Source organism: Tupaia chinensis, unplaced genomic scaffold (assembly GCF_000334495.1).
Source record: "Tupaia chinensis unplaced genomic scaffold, TupChi_1.0 Scaffold000094_1, whole genome shotgun sequence".
NCBI classification, from domain to species: domain Eukaryota; kingdom Metazoa; phylum Chordata; class Mammalia; order Scandentia; family Tupaiidae; genus Tupaia; species Tupaia belangeri.
Window position 1 is genome coordinate 1,772,952 of NW_006159556.1, and position 18,717 is coordinate 1,791,668.

The 18,717-nt window shown below is 37.9% G+C and overlaps 1 long non-coding RNA gene across 1 annotated transcript in view; it reads right to left on the minus strand.

Annotated features, from left to right (window-relative positions):
- The window catches only part of LOC102480065 (uncharacterized), a 10,769-nt gene extending 1,100 nt beyond the window's left edge, over positions 1–9,669 (minus strand). The window contains exon 1 of the long non-coding RNA XR_333782.2: positions 9,460–9,669. This is a non-coding gene — a long non-coding RNA (uncharacterized LOC102480065). The remainder of the gene's footprint in view (positions 1–9,459) is intronic.
- Positions 9,670–18,717: the final 9,048 nt, after the last annotated feature.

The window sequence follows — 18,717 nt, forward strand, 5'->3', positions numbered from 1 at the left end:
TCCCTAGAGCCCTTAGCTTGTCCTGTGCCCTTCCATCCAAATATGGTCACTACTCCAAGCCCTCCTCTCTCCCAGTTTACATAGTTGGAACCTTGGTGGCCATCTTGGGCTCTAGAGAGGCTCCCAATTCTGTTATCCCAAAGACAAAGTCTTTCTATGGAATGCAAAGGCCTTTCTCTGGAATATTCCCACTGCTCAGAACAGCATTTCTTTATGTTCCTGGAAGATGAGCTGTTGTATTACTGACAACGATTTGGAGCGGCTGTTCCAGGCCTGGGTTCAAAGATATGAAAGAACTAGATACACTCAGGGAGATGTAAGCATTCAGTAAATGGAGTGGGACATGAGTGGTGACATGGATGTATGGGACAGGGCACATAGAGCTCAGATCTCAGAGAGAACCATTGGCTGGTCCCTGTAAATTGTGGTGAGCCTACGATGGGTGTCAGAGACAGAAGGGCATGAACAGCAGAGAGGATAGAAAGATCCCCCTGATGGCAGTGTCACAGTGTATTCGGTATTCAGAAGAGCTGAAACAGTGCAAAATTTAGACTCCACTGTGGGAAGTGGGAGAGGAACATTGATGATCGGTGAACTATCAAGGAGACAGAGTTGAATGACTTGTTCACTAATCAGATATGAATGGTGAAGAAAGCTATGACCACAGGATAAATGTCAGGCTTTTATTGTGTGAGATTTTATGTTTGGTGTTGCCAATTCTCCAATGAGGACATCAGGATAAGAAGAAAGTGTGAGAAGTGTGATGAATAGACGGAAAGAGGAGTCTGTAAAGAAGGCTATGGAGATAAAGAGGTTGAAAAATCATCAGAAAAGTATCATGTTGGGGCCGACAGGTGGCGTAGTGGTTAAGAATACTGGACTCCCACATGGCCAACTGTGGTTCAAGTCCCAGACCTGGTGGCTTGCTTTCTCACTTTTCCTCTCTCTCTCTTATTCTATCCCTCTCTGGTCAAATTTAAATAAACAAATAAATAAATAAGAATAAGTAAAGCTAGATTAAAAATTCTTTTAAAAAGTATCATGTTATAGAAACTTAGGGTGGGAGGATTTTGGACTGTGAAGGACTATCAACAGTAAACAAATATTCGTAAGAATTCTAAAGACAGAAAGATAATATGTGTGACAGAAGGCATCTGAATTCAGTAACGTTTTTGCTAAATCGTAGCATAATGTGTAAAAGTTCTTTCTTCTATCATACCCCACATTTATCCGAGTCAGTGATTTGAAGTTTTGAGGTTTAACTTAGGAACCATGATATTCACAGACAGGAACAAGCTCTGACTCCCCCAAGTCATAGCCCAGATGGGCAAATGTGATACATAAACCAAGCTAGTCACTTCATTGACAAACCTCATTGACTGAATATGTGAAGCCTTTTAATTTAATTTAAGTTTTATGTTAGAGAGATGTTTGCTATAGGGTGTGTGTGTTTGCCAGAGACAGAGATAGAAAGCAAGAAATCACACCCCAGGGAGGATGGCCACACTGCAATCTCTTCTCCTCCATTCTCTTCTCAGGACCTTGGGCACACACGCACAAGCAACCCAGCATGAGTTTCAAGCCGCCAGGTCCAGGACTCGAACCCCAGTCAACCATGTAGGAGTCCAGCGACATAATAATTACACCATCTGCTGGTCCCAGCCTTTTTCTTTTCTTTATCATTATTAACCTTATGATCTTCACTTTCTCTTTTCCATCTTTGAACAGAATCTGGGGAGAAATAATAACTTTCTGACCATTGTCAGGTAATAAATTTAGTCTAGGAGATGTTAAAGCTTCAAGAGTATACCTGGTTTAGAACTTCCTCACCTCCCTCCTATTAGGCAGACTTGCACAGTATCTCTGGGGACACCTTCACCCTCTACTTCCCTTGGGGGCACAGATTAACTTATAAACTGGTAGCCTGTGTCTGGTGTGAGGACCTCTCTGATCTCAGTTTACTTTGTCATGATCTCATCAGTGCCAGTAGCTTTGGCTAAGATGTGGTGGTTCTCTGTGCCAGTGTCACTTTCTTTTAGTCTCTTGCTCCTTAAGGAGGAGTGGCATCACCCACCCCAGAGGTTTATTCCTTCTCCAGATTCCTCCTCTGTGACTCCCTGCGGAGTCAGACAGCTTCCTGCAGTAACCTCTGCCCTCTTTCACTGCAGACACATGAAGTACTGGAATATTCTCTCACATGCTTCCGGGCTGCAGGAATTATAATGCAGACGTGCTTATTCAGGTTTTCTCAGGCATGCAACAGCACACACAGTCTCTTTGAGGGCTTTAGATAATGCATTTCTTCCACCTTCAGAAATCTCTGATCAAATACAGCTCTCAGTCTCAGTGTCTAGCCCTCTTCTAACTCCAGTGGCCTCATGTTGAACCTCAGCTTCATAGACCAGACCAGAAAAACCTTCAGATTTGCAGCTCAGTGAGATAGAATTATCAATAATAGTCTTTTTTTTTTCTTAGGTGGATTCTGAGTGATTTTCTTGGGCAAGTTCCCATTTAGCTATTTGTACCTCTCTTCAGGTGGAAAGTAGAGACTGAGTTTAATGTTAAAGAAATGGCTATATCCTTAAGTTAATTTGGGCAAGGAATATATCCCTAACTGTTGATGAACCTCTTTAGCGCATGGGCACTTGCACTTTTTCTTCCTCAGTTTTGGGTGTTTGAAAAAAAAAATCTGACAATTATAGAATACTGCACTCAGTAACCTGTTAAATAAGTTATAAAATAGCATTTTTCTATGTCTCTACTTTTTTATAAACCCTCTTTCCAGTAATGGCTAACTTCAGTGGGCCTGCAATTGGCCTGAATTGTTTGCTCACTGGAATTATCTATTATTGGACTGAGGAGTTTTTAAAAAAATTTTATGAGGGTTTAGTGCTCTGTGACCTAAAATTCTAACAGCTACTCTTGTTAAATATAACTAGTATTAACAACTTAGCTACGCTAATGTGTGTATGTTACCTAAAGCTTAATAATGCTTTTCCATAGTACGTTATAAGGTTGATTGATAAGCTGGTCTAAACACATCTTACTCCTAAGGACATAATTTACTGGGAGGTCAAGTGTCAGTTGGATATGGGTTTGCAGAAGAAGCTGTTTGGATCTAGGGGAAGTGATACTTCTTGACTGACTCTGTGGGACTATCATGAAGGTTTGAGCTAGGATGCAAGACAATTCCTGAGTCATCCTACATGGAGCTATTAATTTGGAGAAAAACATCCTACTTTAATAACTTGAAATGTTTTTCTTCTTATGAATGAACATCTGTTTTACTGAGAAACTGCTGAGAGTGGCCCTTTATAATTTTGGTCACTTACACTCGAGCTTGGAGCATTATGCATTCAATATTTTTACTGCTAACTCTGAATTCAGCATATTCCCTGGCTAGAAACTGTCTGGCACTTTGTCCTGTGGGAATTCCTCATATTTTAAGTAAACACCGAGTGTTAATGCATAGCAACTCTCCTTTCACCATGTTGAGATTTTTAACGCTTTACTAGCAATAAAAATTAAATCAGGTGAGAAACACAGCAATAACTTTAAAACTTACATTTTAAGAACTCAAGACATACTTAAAGATTTTTTTTAATGTGTTTTTTTAATAACAAAGATATTTTGCTGTTTTGCGGTTTTAAAGAAGAAGACGAAGAGCATGTGACATAACTGGTATACTCAAGTAATGGTTCTGTTAAATTTCTAAAACAAGTTTAAAGAAACATAAGATCTCCATAATAATATGAATGACTATTTCTAAAAAGAATGAGTTAAAACGTTTTTATAAACCATCCCTTTTTATAAATTGTCTAAATGATGATATGAAACAAAACATTTGTAGAAACACAAATGATAATCTAATTAATCTTCTTAATTGAAATCACATAATTTATATTATATGCCAATTAAAAAGTAAATGTAACTACTGTGAGACTGGCCATTTTAGAAACTAATACAGGTGATAAAAATAATGACCATAATAAATTACTACTGGTCAATGAGTTACCCATAAATACACACACACATACATGTATGACATATGCTATATGCAACATGAATTTTTAAAATAACTTTGCCTTACTAGAAAAGAAACGCTTTAAATTTTCACAGGTTTGGGACATGAATGAAAAAGAAAAGCTAGAGAGGAAAAAGCCCCCAGTGAAGAAGGAGAGGAAGGAGAAAAGGGAGAAAGGAACTATATCTCAGATAAATAAAATGTGATAAATTGGTGCTTCCTAGGGGGAAAAAATGTGATAGAAAACTAATCCATATTGGCAACTAGAGATTTGACTTATTCCTTCATGTGATGACTATATTAAGCCATCTATGGTAAGAATTTATTAATAGATAAAAATAGAGCATTGGAGAGTAGTGAACTGGGTTCAGATCCTGAACCCCAAAATTAAAGCTCCCTGAGCCTATCAGTGAAGTCTTGGAAAAATACAAATAATAGTAGGTTTTTCAGCAGAGAGAACTTGTTCTACTGTATTGAAGGACTGCAAAAGGGCATAATAGGATAGCATGAAGATTAATAAGGGCAGAAAGTAGGGATCTTCCCTAAGGCTCGGCAATGAAGGCCAGAGATTGGGGTTATCAGAACCACAAGGCTTAAACCAGGGCTTCTGCAGAGCTGGCACTCACATTTCTGAGGAGTGGCTTATGCTGACACTTCAGGAGTTCAGAAGAGAGGCCTTGAAGAACTCTGATCAGACCCGTGAGGCCGGGGCACTGCCTGGGTGGCTGGGGCTGATGACTCAGAAGCCCAGGCAGGGAGAACCACAGTCAGGCCTCAGACAGTTGAGGAGAGGGAATTGCCTCCTAGCTGGGCCCACCTGAGGAGAGCAGGAAAACTGCTTCTCGAAATACAGAAGGAAACCAGAGACTGGAACCATGAGTTGCTATTGCTGTAGAGGAAGGTGGCCGGCATGGAGTGACACTGACAGTCACAGCCATGGAACAAGAAGGATAAGAATCCCTGTCTCCCTTCCTCCCACAGGCCCTCTAAGGTCCTTAATTGGTAGAATCTTGTGGAAAGTCAGCTAGCAAAGAAACATAGTTTGTAGAGCCTAGTCCCAGTAGAAAGAAAAGAAAGAAAAAATAGACTTGGACTTAAAGAGCAGAAGGAAAAAATAGACTTGGACTTAAAGAGCAGTAGCTTTGCAACTGACACAGTGATGTTTCAGTAGAAAAATCTTTTTCACCATCAGCTTTGCTCAGCAAATTCACCTCGTCAGATATTACCATGCATTGGTTTTGTAATAATCCATCAACAAATAATTAGTATCTGGTGTTTATGGAAAGCAAATTAATACATTAGTATAATTTTCTACTAATTTTTTTTTAATTTTTCTGTTTTAAGAGGTTTTTGCCTTAGGGCACTTGTACTTACCAGAGTGAGAGACAGAGAAGGAAAGTGAGAAATCACCCTCTGGAGGAGATGGCCATGCCACAGTCCCTTCTCTCCCATTCTCTTCCTGGGATCTTGGGTACACATGCCTACATGCCAGGTATGATTTTTAAACCACCAGGTCCAGGACTCAAACTGTGGCCACCCATGTGGGAGTCCAGCACTATAACCACTATACCATCTGCTAGCCCCTCAACTCACTGTTAAAAGTTGTTTTTGTTTTTTTTTAAGAGAGATTTTTGCTATAGGTTGTGTGTGCTCTCCAGAGAGACAGAGAGACAGAAAGTGAGAAATCACCTCCCGGGGGGGTATGGCCATGCTGCAGTCCCTTCTCCTCCACTCTCCTCTTGGGATTTTGGGCACACACACATGCATGAATTTTAAGTTGCCAGGTCTGAGACTCAAATCACGACTGGCTGTGTGGGATTTAAGCCACGTAACCATTACACCATCTGCTGGTCCCAAATGTCTTGATTCAAATATAGTCCAAGAATTGTTTAAGTGACATCATCTGCTCAATTGATTACCCAAATATAGCAATCTAGTTGTAAATCTGGCATTAATTTTGATAAATTATTGCATTTATCAAAACCTTAAATACTAATTAATAAGATAAATCTTCCATCTTAGGGCTGTAAAAATGAATCATCAGATGTTTATTGTTATTACCTACTGCACAAACACCTGCTTTGGTATTTATTCAAAAAGAAGTATTCTGTATTCCAAATCTGTCCAATGGTAAATTCAATTTTCTTTATACCCTGTCTGATGGTGAAATGTGATGCAGTGAATTGATTAGGCATAGAAGAATTTGATTCTAGGATTCAAAGGCTAGCTCTTCCCATTGCCTAAGTCTTTCCTGCTCCTGTGATTTTCTTTATTCCTGGTTTACCTTTTTTTTTTTTTTGGAGAGGTTTTTTACTATAGGGCGCGAGTGCTCGCTAGACAGACAGAGAGAGACAGAGAGAAAGCGAGAAATCACCACCCCCCAGGGGGGATGGCCATACCACAATCCCTTCTCCTCCATTCTCCTCTCGGGATCTTGGGCACGCATTCACATGTACCTGGCGTGAGTTTAAGCCACCGGGTCTGGGACTCGAACCGTGGTCGACTACGTGGGAGTCCAGCGACATAGCCATTACGCTAACTGCTGGTCTCCCTGGTTCACCTTTTTAGCACCTGTACAACTGCATTAATTTTATGGTTCCATTTGAATCACCATTTGTCAGTCAGTGTATATAGCCAGACACACAGCACATCCCACAGTGGGGATGACAGGAAGTTTGAGGAACACAGTATAAAATTAATGTAAGCAGAAGAGCCTAGTTATTCCCAAGGGTCCATGAATCTACTTCCTACTGGATAGATGCTCTCAAGTTTTCGTCTTTTTTTCCAATAGTTCTGTCTTTGGAAATCGCTTCTGCCAGGATTGATAGTTTCTGAACCAAGTCTAGGAAATAAATAATCCAACATCCAGGTAAAGAGAATGAAGAAAGATGTGAGTGGTTCTTCAAAGCTGTCCTTTCTTATTCTGATATACTTCTTCACTCTACAAAAATAAATAATTCTACTGTCTCAATAAATCTGGCTCATGAATAGGAAAATAAGAATAACAACTCTAAAGGTAGAAACTGAAGGTAAGGAAAAGGAAAGAGTTCAAGTGGGTGAACCAATCTTACTTATCATGAACACATCGAATAGTCAAGTTAGAGTGTTGCAATAACATTGTAGATCAAAAGTAGTATTTTTATGTATAGAGCTGTCTTTGGAGCAAATTACCATGTCCTAAAGCAAGTACTGTCCAGATCAAAGCAGGTCCCCAACCCTTACAGGGGTCTTTCAGGTAGGTAGACAATTTCCTGTAATAAGAAACAATAGAACTAAAGAGAGCCCAAATACCGTAAACAGAGTATCAGTGAGTGGAAAATCATGCAGGAAACTCCTGGGTCCTTACTCTGGGTGCAAGACAGGTGCTAGAGATGTAAAAAACATGTGACTCTCAGTCGTTCGATAGACAGGCCTTGATTTGAAGTAAATGTTCAATGGCATATCAGTCTATCACCAGAATTTCAAAACCTGGAAAAAACATATTTCAAAGGCCAGTCCCTTAGAACATAATATTCTTTATTGTCTGTGCCCTATTTAGCAGTCAAAATGAGCACTTTCTGGTGAATTGTCTAGCTAATTTAGGATGGAAAGTCCTACAGGGTGGAAGTTCAAGAATTAATGGATGCTTGTGTTCTTCCAGCTGGTTCTGATAAGAGCAGTAAAATCAGACATCACATTCTTTTTTAAATTTTTGTTGTTGTTGTAGGACATGTGTGCTCACCAGAGAGACAGTAAGAAGTGAGAAATCCCCCCTGGGGGGGGATGGCCACACCACAATCCCTTCTCCCCCATTCTTCTCCTGGCATCTTGGGCGCACACACATGTACCTGGCATGAATTTCAAGCCACCTGGTCCAGGACTTGAATTGTAATGGCCCATGTGGGAGTCCAGCACCTTAACCACTATGCTACCATCATATTCTTTACAACTGATTATAATTCAGTTCCTTACATCTCGGGCCTGCATTTCATTTACTACAGTGATGATTTTTGAGTATAGCCCCCTTCACATCTTTTTCAAAGAGTAATAACTGAAATGATAAGTTATTATTAAGTTATTGATGGGACTGGTTTCAGAGGCCCAAATTCAAGCTTCAGAACATTATTTTAGTTGTGAATATTTATTTTTAAATAGTCATAGAGCTAGCTCCCTACATCTAGTTTTTGCTTTCCACCCTCTGAAGCCTGCAGAGTACAAAGCAAGCATTTATAAAAGAGACTGTGGCGTGGCATTAACTCCGTATATCTTATTCCTCAGCATATGTGATTAAGACAGAGTGGGCAAAGGGGTTAATAGATACAATAGAACCATGCCTTTGCATCGTCACCCAATAGCATAATGCCAGTTGGTTAATCTTGGGCCAGTCATGTAGCTTCTGCAAACTAGGTTCCTTGGACAAAGCTATACAGTTTTTATCTGAAAATATAAATATGACCCTGATGTATTAGTTTGCTAGAACTGCCATCACGAAATAACACAGACTATGTGGCTTAAACAACAGACATTTATTTTAGCATAATTCTGGAGACTTAAACTCAGAGATCAATGTATTGGCAGCATTGATTCCTTTTAAAATGGATCTCCTGGGCTTATAAATGGACCTCCTCTTCCATTGTCTTTTTTTCATCTATCACCCCCTTCTTTTACAATTTCTCACTTATATTCAATCATATATTTTTTTTTTTGAGAGATTTTCACTGTAGGGCACGTGCGCTCGCCAGACAGACAGAGAGAGAGAGACATAGAGACAGAAAGCGAGAAATCACCCCCCAGGGGGGATGGTCACGCCGCAATCCCTTCTCCTCCATTCTCCTCTCGGGATCTTGGGCACGCACGCACACGCGCCCGGCGTGAGTTTTAAGCCACCGGGTCCGGGATGCAAACCGCGGTCGACTACGTGGGAGTCCAGCGACATAGCCATTACGCTAACTGCTGGTTCCCTTCAATCATATATTTTCATAGGAAAGAGCCAGTCAAAGTTAGCAGGGGGAAATGTCATTGACTTTAGTGACACTAATGGTAATGAGTCCTGATAACGCACTACCTTTGGACCAGCCCACATGCCTTCTCTGTGTGTGTATCAGAGTTCTAACCTTCTCGTTTTACAGGGATATCAGTCATTTTGGATTGGGGCCTCCTCCAGTTATCTTACTTGTCTCTGATTTCCTCCTTAAAGAACCTGCATCATATAGATGCATTCTGAGATAATGAGGGTTAGGGTTTCAGCATGTAATTTGGGAAGAAGGTGGACACAGTTCAGCTTACCACTGACCATTAGTGCCTTGATGGATGAATGTCAAGACCAAAATTGTAGAAGAGCAAGTTTTGTTGTTATTTTGTCCTTGAGCTATAGGAAAGGTGGTCATGAGAAACTAGACAGAAAGAAAGGATAAGGTGAAAGAGAGAAGGAAAAAAAAAGGAGTGAGATACCTTACCTTCACTTTATTCCGGCTAAATTAGAAGTCTCCCAACTATGTGAAGCTTCTATGGTCTGTCCTCTCTGTATTCAGAGGGATTTCTGTATTCTTTTTCTTTATTAAAGGTCTTGATATACTGAGCCAGCTCTGGGGCAAAGCAGTAAAGCACTACTCAAGAGAAACCAGGTCTCACCTAGTGTCTACAGTTCAAATCCTTGATCCAGTCAGCCTGAAACAAACCAAGGATGCAAGTGAGTGCTCAGTAACTGATAGGAGGAAGGATTGGAGGAAGGGAATCATGGTGAGAATAGACCCTGAAGGGTACCTGACTTTCTCTTTTTCTCTCTCTAGGGCTAGTGTTAGGGTTTAAATAAACAGCTTGATATATCAATCAGAATATCAGAGTATAAAATTCCCATCGGGAAATTTCCTTCTAAAGCCTTTTGTAAACTGTGAAATAAACTTACATATTTGGCAAGTATATACAACTATTTAAATGTAAGGTCACAAAAGCTCATCACTATTCCAACACTGACACAATAATCCTAAAGGATTTTAGATGAGACTTGTCATACTATTAATGCCTGTAAGTAGCACCCTAAAAGGTATACAATTTTTCTGTGCAATTAAGCTCTATGCTAAAAGGTGTTAATCTCATTTTTTTTTATCCTGAAGGAAAAGAAAGACGTGATCAAAATCTTGAGAAGTAGAAATATTGTGATCATAAGGCTATGAATCAACTAAGTCAAGTAACCAAAGTTTTAATAGAGAAAAACATAATGAATAAATAATTTCATGAATGGTGCTATTTATTATAAGCAGGAATCAACAAATCAACAAATGTCTTGCAATATGCTCTTCTTCAGGTGGTAATTAAGGTGCATACTCCCTTCTTCAATAGGTGCAAGTGACTCTATCTACATATTTCTTGTTGGAGAACAGTCTCTGAAATGTTGACTTCCCCCCACCCCCATGGTGGAGAACAGTGGCCTATTCAACGACTTCTCTTTTTCTCTGACTTTCTGCTAGACAGTTTTTAGGCCCTGATAACATGAGAGACCTGTAAGCCTCCATTCATCCTTGAGAAATATCTCTGTACCACTGTAGCTGTAAGACACTTTCTGCAGCTGTGTAACAAAGACGGCAAGGCTTCAACCCTTGCAATACTCTCAGTATTTTCAACCCCTTGAAGGAAAACAGTGTATTTTACATACACAGACAAACCAATCATTCTAATTACATACTTACAACTTTATTAACTAAATACAGTATACATGAAAACAAAGTTGAAAGCTTCTCAACCATTTTAATTGATAACTCTCAAGATGCACGGGGCTATACTGATGCCATACAATGAATTTTTGTATGGGGCCATTCTAACAGAGCATCTTTTATATGATAGGGAGGAGAATTTAAATGAAGATTTTTAACGTTTTCAAATATTTTTGCCTCTCTTTTAAATCTTGGCTCTTCTAGCTTGTTTCAAATGTTCACACTTGCTTGGATTCTGATTTAAAAGGCCATGACACATATATATGTTGAAAACAATTAACCTCCATCTCCAGTTTCACATTCTGATGCCAATCATTTTTTTGAGAAATTGTACTTTTAGAGGCAATGAAATGGAATGGTTTTATGCTAATTATTTAAGTATTTTTAAAATCAGTAATACATACAAAGTAGACTTAAGTCAATTCTCTTTTGCATCTAAGTAGAAACTTTTTTTAAGAATTATTTTATTTACTTATTTTTTAATTTACTATAGGGCACGTATACTCACAAAAAAGAGATATCAAGTTGATATCAAGCTGCCAGGTCCAGGGTTCAAACCACGGTTGTCCATGTGGGATTCCAGTATCCTTAACCACTATGCCATGTGCTGGCCCCAGTAACAACTTTTTAAAGCTTCACCTTTGTTTTTGTGATTTTCTACCTCAGTGGAAAAGTTTTTATAACTCCACTTTCTATCTACTTAGTAGCTCTTTGTGTCCAGAACTAAATTCATTTTTACTTCAGCAAGTAGTATTTTGGTATATTCATTTTTCTCAGATAGGAAATGAGCAACACAATGATGATTCTTCTTGTGTTTTTCCTAAAATATGCTTTAAGCTAAATAGGAGCAGTTCTTTCTCATGTCATCATAACAGTTATTTATATGCATTAGCTCAATCCATTTCCAGAAATTTAGGGGTGGAAATAGTTAACCTTTATCCCTTACAGTGCAGAGAGACAGTGGAGATCAATGTCAGCTATAAATACTGCATTTAGAGTTGTATTGTTTGCTGCTTGAGAAAGAACGTGCAGCCACCATGCCTTGTCATTGGCTAGTTGTGTGACATTGTGTCACCTAAGAGGAAGAGGTCTTAGATAAGTACCTCATCAGAAATTTAACATGGGCAATTGCTCTGGTAATAACATCTAACAGAAAATGCAGGAATGTTCTTAACATTGTTTAAAACAGTATAAAATACATTTATTTGCTATATGACATTATTTTCTTAAGATTCATTTCTAGAAGTGGAATTGCTAAGCCAAGATGCACATTGAATGATTCTGACACATATTTTTGAGGGATCTTTCAGAAAACATCATTTTTATAGGAAAAAATAAATGGTTATCTTTTGTTGCTGTACGTATAGATATTTCATTTATTTTTTTTCATTTTTCTCATTTTCTTTCATTGGCATGTACTGTTTGCATAACAACAAAAAACAAAGGAGGATTCTATTTTTGGAACATTATGTCAGCTGTCATGGAAATCTATTTTAATATGCAACCTATCTTGAAAGTATTGTTTTAATTCTTTAATCGTTCCCTATAAGTAAAACCATAATCCAAGATGATTAAGGAAATTGAATTCTCATTTAATTGTTGCTAAAGACACTCAGAGATAAATAAAATATTTAAATAGAGATCTCTTTTACATTCCAAAAGACATGGTAAGTCACTCCATCACTATTCTTTAGTGCACATAACATCTGCACTGTGCATGCGTTATATTTCTTGTCTCTATGTTAATGACCTGGTAGAAACATGTTGCTTTCTTACTTGAAAATGAGCTGTATGCATTTGAGTAACAGGAGTGAATTTTTTTTTTTATATGAGTCAGTTTTCTTTTTGGTGACTACATTATGTAAGGACGTCTGAATGTTATTTTTTGTTTGCTGTATGTACCTTGGAAGGTATACCTGTGAAACATCTGGTTAGATTTCCTGTAAAAATGAAAGATGGACATATGTAAGCAAATCTATTTTTTGGCACTCTAAATTTTGATGAGAAATAAGAATCCCGACTTTATTTTTCTCAAGTGTTTAACAACTACTACCAAAAAAAGTCTCTTTATGGTTAATCTAATTACTTGGAGTTTCTTCTTATTCTAATCTCAGACCACACAATGACAATGACAACAACTTTTAGTCCAATAGTTTAATGAGGAAAATTACAGGGATTATAAATAGAAATGGATTCAGAAAAAGGTTAGTGAGACTTAGAGAAGGACCGATATCAGCCATAGAGGTTGATTTAAGAGAAAGTTCTTAATAGCATTAAAATATACATATAATTATTAGACTCGGTTAATGAACAAGATGTTATTCTAAGCTGGTGAAGACCAAAAAAGAGAAATCAAATTCAACTAATGTATATAAAATGTCAAAAATTAAAATGAATTTAAAATACATGATTGCTTAATTCTCCCATCTGATATCAATATAATATTTTATAGTCAAATATATTCTAAGCTGCATTTGTTGGCACAGATATGTTTTGATGCTGAAGCATTTATCAATAACCACTTAGCAATAATTTTTTGTGTGGAAACATTCCCTTTTCTAACTCTCTTAATAATATAAACTTACCATTTTATGTGGACAATCAACTTCCAAAACATTAATGATGTAGTGTTGAAGGAAATTCTTAAATGGCATGTCCTAATTCTTAAATTATCTAAGGAGGAAAATATCCAAGATGCCTGATATTTCTGTATTACAGGAAACATGGCCGTTTTGTAAATGCTGTGATTTTACTGTTTACCAAGTCCTTACAACATCAGTTCAAAAATAATACACAAAACACTATAAATTCCCTTAAGATATTTTTTCATCCATTTACTTCCTGCCTTCTGAATACAAATCTTGCTGAAAAGTAGATCTGTCTTATTAACCTGTTCATTCTTAACTCACCTGCTGTAGTAGAGGCCGAGTTTACCTTTGAATTGAATATTTATTCAAACCTTTCAGACCCACTGACACAAAGAAACTGGCAAACTAGAAACATCATTTGTTATATCATTTTATTTCTCTCTCTTGGCAACCAATTCTCACGGAACTTTGGTGCTGTTCCTTTAAAAGAACCAGGTTTAAGAAAGTAGAAAGGTCAATGGAAATAGTAAATGTGAATTCTGTTGATTACTATTCTTCAGACTACTGATGCAAACTGCTGTGAATAATGTTATTGTAACCCGCACATTAGGGGGAGCAAAGAGATGTTTGACAGATTTTTAATTAATGATCCCTATCAATGCTGCTTGGTTTCTCCTACTCCACCTCCCCCCTAGTTTCATCGCGGGCTGGAAATTTTTACTTAGCATAGTAAAACAAAGTTATTGATGCAAGTATTAGATACCTCAGGTGTGTTATTGATGGGATTAGAGTGAGACAGACTGGGGATAAGGTGGAAAACTACTATAATGAAGAAAAATGTTTCCTAAGGTACCTCAAAATAATGTCTACTTGTATTGAGAGATTCCACTGTGCTGGCTGTTTGTTAAGAACTGGATTATTTACTCCTTACAACAATCACGTAAGACAAGTAAAATTTTTCTATTGATATTTTACAGATGAGACAAATGGGACATTAAAAAGGGTAAATAATTGCCTTGCGTCACTGTTTTGGGGTACAAGAGCATTGCCAAGTTATACCTAGCACTTCTATCCCCCAAAGTCTGCCACACTCACCAGAGCTGAATTTATTTTTTAGGCTCATCATTATGTTTTTTTTCCCCTTTTAATATTAGCATCATATGAACTGAACATTTTAGATGCTGATGCTTTAATGTCTTTTCTTTCTTTAAAGTCTGTAGTATCAGAATCACATATGTCTCTATACTCTTAGAACCATAAAAATGACAATGATTTTGAAAATAATAGTAGAATTCTACATTTCACATCGTACTTTCCCACGGCGACATTTATAATGATTCTGCACTGTTGTCCATTATTTTTTGCTGCCTGTGGTATTGTAGAAACAATATAAAGATACCTGTGAGGTCAAATCAAGAATTTTGTTTGGGCAGCATTCTTCCATTAGGGTTTGGCTGTGTCTCCCTGAAAATTATGTGTGGAAATTTGGTAAGCTATTGTAATGCTGTTGAGAGAGTGGAGAGTTAACCTGATTATGGTGGTGAAAGGTGAGGATTTTGGGAGGGGACTAGGTCTGGATAAGGTCATCAGGGTGAGATCCCATGATTGGCTCCTGTGGCTTATTAAGAGCAGGCACATGGACCCACATGCTCTGTCCTCACTGTCGGTCTTGCCATGTGATGTCCTGAGCCACCTTGGGACTCTCGAGAGACTTGTGACCAATAAGATATTTACTAGATGTGCTCCTTGACCTTAGACTGCAAACCAAAATTTATAAACCTCTATGCTTTATAAATTACTCGGTTGGTATTCAGTTTTTAGCAATAGAAAAATGAACTGACAGACTCTCTTTTCATTTCTCTTGATATTTCTTAAGAGTAACCCTATTGCCTCATCTCAAGTTTACCCCTTTTCCAAAATCATGCACAGTGCAATCCCAACTAACTGTATGGATTAGGCTTTGCCTCTTGTACCTACTGTGAAATTACTAGAGAAACCTATGGAGCACTTACTACCTTATGTCTTTCTTACGTTTGCAGAAGATGTGAGGAAGGTACAGATGAAGAATAGGAAGCAGGTAGCCCAAAGTATCAACATTACATGCCCCTTGTGTTCACAGCAAATATGGAAAATATCCAAATATAATATAGATTGCATTTTCCTCAAACACATTAAATCAATTCTCCTCCTCTCTCAAAATCATGTGGAATTTCCTCATTTTCCTGTCATTTCACTTTGCTATCTGTTCTTCCACATGTTTACTTCATGGCATACCTGGAAATTCAGTTATTTTGGGGGAAAATAAGGTCTAGAACATTTCCTTCAATGTTAATTTTTAGCTAAATTACTGAATGCACCCCAGATAAAAATAATCCTATTACAGAGTAGTAAAATATTTCGATATCATTTATCAAAGAGGAAAACTACACCTATATGTAATGGTTGTTAACAAAATGTGCACATCAGTAAGTTTTCCAGTAGGCTATTCTTCCATGTTCCTTATGAGGTACAGACCATCCAAGTGGTTTAAGTTTTCAGGTTATATTCATGGACTTTAAAGATGAATTTACATAAGGCCATGCTGACAATCAATGCTGGAAAAAAAAATAAAACTTTATTAACTCCCAGTCTCCTTCTTTGAGCAGCTCTGCATCCTTAAAAATAGAGATAAGAGATGTCAGGTAGGACATAAGCACTGTCATTACTGAAACTATCTGTAATTAAAAGCCCATCGAATGCTTACTGTGTTTAGAGCACTTTGAGGAATGAAAAGAGTAAGACATAAAATAATAATATCAATTTAAGATGGCAAACAATTATAATTTTCTTTCCTTTTTTTGGTGGGTGTGAAAAATCATATTCCCTTATTGAGAAGTACTAATACAGAAAACACAAAAACCTCGAAAATGGGAATGCAGTATTTTTTTTTTTTAATTTGCCAGAGGGTGTATGAAGTCACCAGAGGAAGAGAGACAGGGAAAGTGAGAAAGTAGGCCCCATGGGGCACAATCACACCACAATCTCTTCTCCCTCATTTCTTCCTCCTTTTGGGATTTTGGGCACGCATGCACATGTGTCTGCTGTGTTTTTCAAGTTGCTGGGTCCTGGACTCAAACACATGATCAGTCATGTGGTATCCAGCTCCCTTAACCACCAGGCCATAGGTTGGCCAGAATATAGTGTTTTATAAAAACACAAATTCTCCTTGATTTCCCTTGTCACATCCACATTTAAAAGCTATTTCTCACACAGCTGGATCCCACCTTTTTCCTCTTCACCCTCTATCACATCCAATTTATGAGTCATCAGAGACTAACTGCCAATTCACTTGACAATCCTGCCTTCTGAAACAGTCCCTGATGGACTATCTCAGCTCAGTCATTTAAGACCTTGGTGATCTCAGCCTGTCACCAAAACTCTTTGAGCCTCAGATTCCCGGTCTACAAAAAGTCCATAATAAAACTGAACTTACTTGTTGTGATTAAATGACACAGTACATTAGTTCTTGGCCAAAATGAAGTACCATATAGAGGTGTGGAGTGATACTATGTTACAAAGCACAATTGTTCTAAAATGATTCTCTTTGGTTGGCTGAGATCTAAAATATGTGTCACTTTATTCAACTCTTTGACTTAAAGTGCCAGCTCTTAAAGAGATCCCTGCTAAATGATAAATACGTTCTATGAAATAACACATTAAATAATTGTCATAATAGTCTATCAAGTTAGGTAGCTGTGATGGGTCACAGTGGAAAACATTTATTATTGACAGTAAAAGGAAGAAAAGAAGAAGCAATAAAAAGAAACTGCTGATCTGGGTAACAATGTGAATGAACTTCACAAATAGGCTGAGTGAAAAACGTCAGATGAACACAAACAAAAAAGTTTATACAAAATGATTTTGTTTTTATGAAATTCTAAAATGTGAACCACTAAAAAAGGCACAAGAGACATTTCTGAGTGATGAAAGCGTTTTATCTTCATAAAGGGATGTGCATTTTTCAGAACTGATTTAAATGGATGCAAGGTCTGAGCCTTCTCTACAAACATTATATTTTAATTTTCGAAATCATCTAATACTACTGTAATTTTTTGTTTTCTTTTGTTTTGCTTTTAGAGGTTTTTGCTATAGGGCACATGCACTCGCCAGACAGACAGAGAGAGACAGAGAGATAGAAAGCGAGAAATCACCCCCAGGGGGGATGGCCACGCCGCAATCCCTTCTTCCCCATTCTCCTCTTGGGATCTTGGGCACGCACGCACATGCGCCTGGCGTGAGTTTTAAGCCACCGGATCTGGGAGGCGAACCACATTCGACTACATGGGAGTCCAGCTACATAGCCATTACGCTAACGGCTGGTCCCATGCTATTGTAATTTTTAAAAAATGGTCAGAAGCTACATGTAATTGCCAATAGAAAGAAAGGAAAAGCATCCATACTCCCAGGAGGGTGTGGTCATGCCGCTTTTTTTTCTTTTCTTTTCTATTCCTATATCCCATTAAGATCCAGGCACTCTAGTGTTTTTCTAGCCCTGGGGGCTGGGATTCAAACCCTCAGCTGGCCATGTAGGATTCAGCTCCCTCCACACAGCCCCTATTCACTGTGCTATGCAGCTGGCCTAATTGCAATTATTTGTAATAGTTCTTATATTTCACAAGTGCATGCTAAAATGTTTATAGATGAAAACGCATATGTAAAGTTGGGACTTTACTAAAACGTGAGGGAGGAGCGTTTGACAGTGATAGAGTGGGTAAGGTTAGGGACTAGGCATGATTAATCGGGCACTGGGAAATTGTGGAAGTTGGGTGATATACCTGTGGGAGTTCTTTCTTCTCTCTACTTTTATATAAGTTTGAACATTTTCTATAATAAACCCTTGAAATTCAGAGTTCACCTCCTCATTTACAAAAGAGAAAACTGGTAACAGGAAGATAGAATTTGTTCAAAGTCTCAAAGCTGGGCAGCAAAATTAGCTCTGAAGTACAATCTTCTTTCTCTGATCCCAAGGAAAACAAAACACTGAGCTGTTGTATTTTGAAAAGGCTGTTTATAAAAACGGCAGACTGAGAGCCAAAGGATGTTCAACCCATAGATACTTCTGCCCTTACTCTCATGTTCTTTTTTTTCTCTACTGAACCTGTGTAGCTACATCTATCTTACATTATAGACTTTTAAAAAATATATATGTGTACATATGTATATACATACATATGTACACATATATATAATCATTTCTTCCAGTACCTTGTTCAGTTTTATAAATTTTAACTGCATTTCACTCCAACTTTGGAACTCAAGGAGTAACCTTTTTTTTTTTTTCCTATATGAAGAAAAACAAAATAGAAAAACGAGCAGCAAAAACTTGTTTTTCCCTTCCAGGGCTAAACTCATTTCCCAGTCCAGGAGAGAAAGCAAA